Below are 2620 nucleotides of genomic sequence, written 5' to 3'. Positions count from 1 at the left end.
CTCTCTACCACACCAATTCCAATTTCCAGACGTGTGACCTGAAAGCTCACAGTCCAGTGCTCTCTCCACCATACCCCAGCTGCCCTTCACCTTCCATTTATTTATTGGACTATTATTCTCTAAAGTAATTCAGCTAAGGCTCTCCTTAGAAATCTACTTAGAAAAACCTTGACTTTCTTCTTCCCCAAATTACTACAGCACAATATTTTCCAAGCCAAAAGCAAATCCTGTGGTCTGACAATAGAACAGAACTTGGAAATGGGGATAACTAAGGAAAATCTAGAGAGTGCAGTTGCTCTCTGCTGTCTTCATGTGCACAAATATTTTTCTAGTATAATCATCATGCTCATTTGAAGAAAATGTGTAATAAGGTATAAGAAAATTTAAAGCCCCTATTTTGACCTCCCAGAAATAATCACCAATCACATTTTGACACATTGATGCATTCATTTCCAGTTGATTTAAAATGAATCCTTTTTATTTTCTTTGAAAAACTGGAACCATTTTGTAAATACTACTCTATATACCACTTTTTAAAAACTGAATATTACATCATGAGCAGTTTTCCATGTCATTAAATATTATTTGCAAGCATGATTTAAAAATAAATCAATTCCATACTATAAGATGTGCATAATTTCTTTACCCGTTCTGCTATCATTGGACATTTAAGGAATTTCCAAATTTTCACTATTATAAAAGCCCTGTGGGGGCAGGTCCTTGATGGGCGGCAGCGATCTGCAGACCTGCAACGTGGAGGAGGACATCTGGCAGCTCATCTTCCCCAAGAAGTTTGGAACAGCTGAGACACTTCTCGATTCAGAGTTCACATGCTTCTGGAGCATCAAAAGCAGCAGAACGAGAGTGCAGAGGGTGAACAGGAACTCTCAGAGGTCTTCATGAAAACTTTGAACTATACGGTCCATTTCAATTGGTTGGAAAACAAAAAGAACATTGCCTATGTCCATAATTTGTTGCTCCAGAAAAAGCTTTCTAAGTTCAAGTTGGCCTGTTTGGCCAACCTTTGCCCCAGAGACTGCCAAGGAGTCCAAGGCTCTGATCCCAAGCCTGGAAGGGCAGTTTGAAGATAAGGTGCTGCAACAGATTCTCGATGATACCCAGATAAAACATGGCTTTCAAAATTAATCTCCAAACTTCACTGCAGCTTGGGGACCAACATTCCCAGCAGAGGGGCTGGGGCAGAAACCCTCTTCCAGAAAACACATGGGCTGCCTATGGCTAGAACGACACAGCTTGGTCTTGGTTTTGTTGCCATTTCAAACTTGACTCTTGGACCCTGGGGACCATGTAAGGAAAGGTGGAGGTGGGATGATTGGATTATAAACTGCACTACTGCGTAGTATTCGGCTCCTGCATTATTTTTGTATTTCATGTTTTCATTTAGTGTGTTTATAGTTTTGAAACCGGGCTAGAACACATAAAACAAGTTTGGGGAAAACAGCAGTATTACTTAGATGCAAAAGGAAAAATTAAACCAGACCAGTATGGTGTCTGAAAGTCATAAAGAAAGGATGAGTGGTAGTGACTGGGAAAGGGCCTTGGCACCATTGGGCCTAACCCAGGAGACAGAGAAGAAGTTCGCTGCGGAAAGCAGTTCCACCGGAAGATGACGGGGCTGACTTGGACTGTCTGGCAGAATGTGAATTTGGAGTAAGTGGTCCTGAAGCACTCATTTTGTTACCCCAAATTAAAATTTTTTTCCTTCAGAGGTCAGACATTGTAAGTCTGAACACTTTGAAGTGTCTCCCTCCTGCAGAACAGCCAATCCAAACCCTGGGCTTGCTCATAAGCAACTCGTGCTCTTTAATGGGGTTGGTTTGGAAGGAGAGCGTCTGTCCGTCCCTGAGCCGTCACAGGGGAAGCTGCTTGTACAGAGGCTGTGTTGGGGGAAACACAGAGAACGCTATATTCTAGCTTTGATTTTTCTGAAGGGAAGTAGGCCTGTTTTCTTCACAATTTTTTTTTTCCTTTGGAGCAGTTGTTGGCTGTATATGAATTTATGATCCAAGGAAAAAGCTGGGTTAAAAAACACTGTTGGCTTTAAAAGTCGTGATAGTTTTATGTCAACTGCTGGCTAAGGTAAAAGTAAAAATAAAGTATTCTTATTTTCATAAGTTCTTGCTCTTTCTGAAATAACATGGTTCCTGAGTTACCAATATTCTTGATCAGTGTTTAGAGGAAATAATCTGTCCTTTTTCCCTTGTGCAACTTCTCTTTTTGGAGCCTTAAGTGTTCTCAACTGTAAGGTATGGGCAATAATAGAACCTGTCTACCCCAGGGATATTTGTAGAAGATTTAATGAGAAAATTATTATGAACAGCCTAGTGGTGTTTGACACATAGTGTGTCTTCAGTTAAGGTTAGCTGTTACTATTAAGCTCAGTCAGGTGAACAAGTATATAGAGATGGCAAGTCAGCTTGTTTCTCTAGAAATTACTACAAGAATTTGGTACTGTGGCAACTGATACTGGGATCAGACTATGAAAACAAATCAAACAGCTTCCTCTTTAAGTCTCCAGAATTACTATTTGTTCCAATTAGAAGTGTCTGTTCTGGTTTGCTAATGCTGCCGTTACGCAAAATACCAGAAATGGATTGGC

At 40.5% G+C, this 2620-nt stretch overlaps 1 pseudogene; it reads left to right on the top strand.

Annotated features, from left to right (window-relative positions):
• Positions 1-723: 723 nt before the first annotated feature.
• On the top strand, positions 724-1146 carry LOC119532571 (annotated as a pseudogene).
• Positions 1147-2620: the final 1474 nt, after the last annotated feature.

This window comes from Choloepus didactylus, chromosome 4, assembly GCF_015220235.1.
Source record: "Choloepus didactylus isolate mChoDid1 chromosome 4, mChoDid1.pri, whole genome shotgun sequence".
Lineage (NCBI taxonomy): Eukaryota > Metazoa > Chordata > Mammalia > Pilosa > Megalonychidae > Choloepus > Choloepus didactylus.
This window is presented reverse-complemented; position numbering and strand designations above follow the sequence as displayed.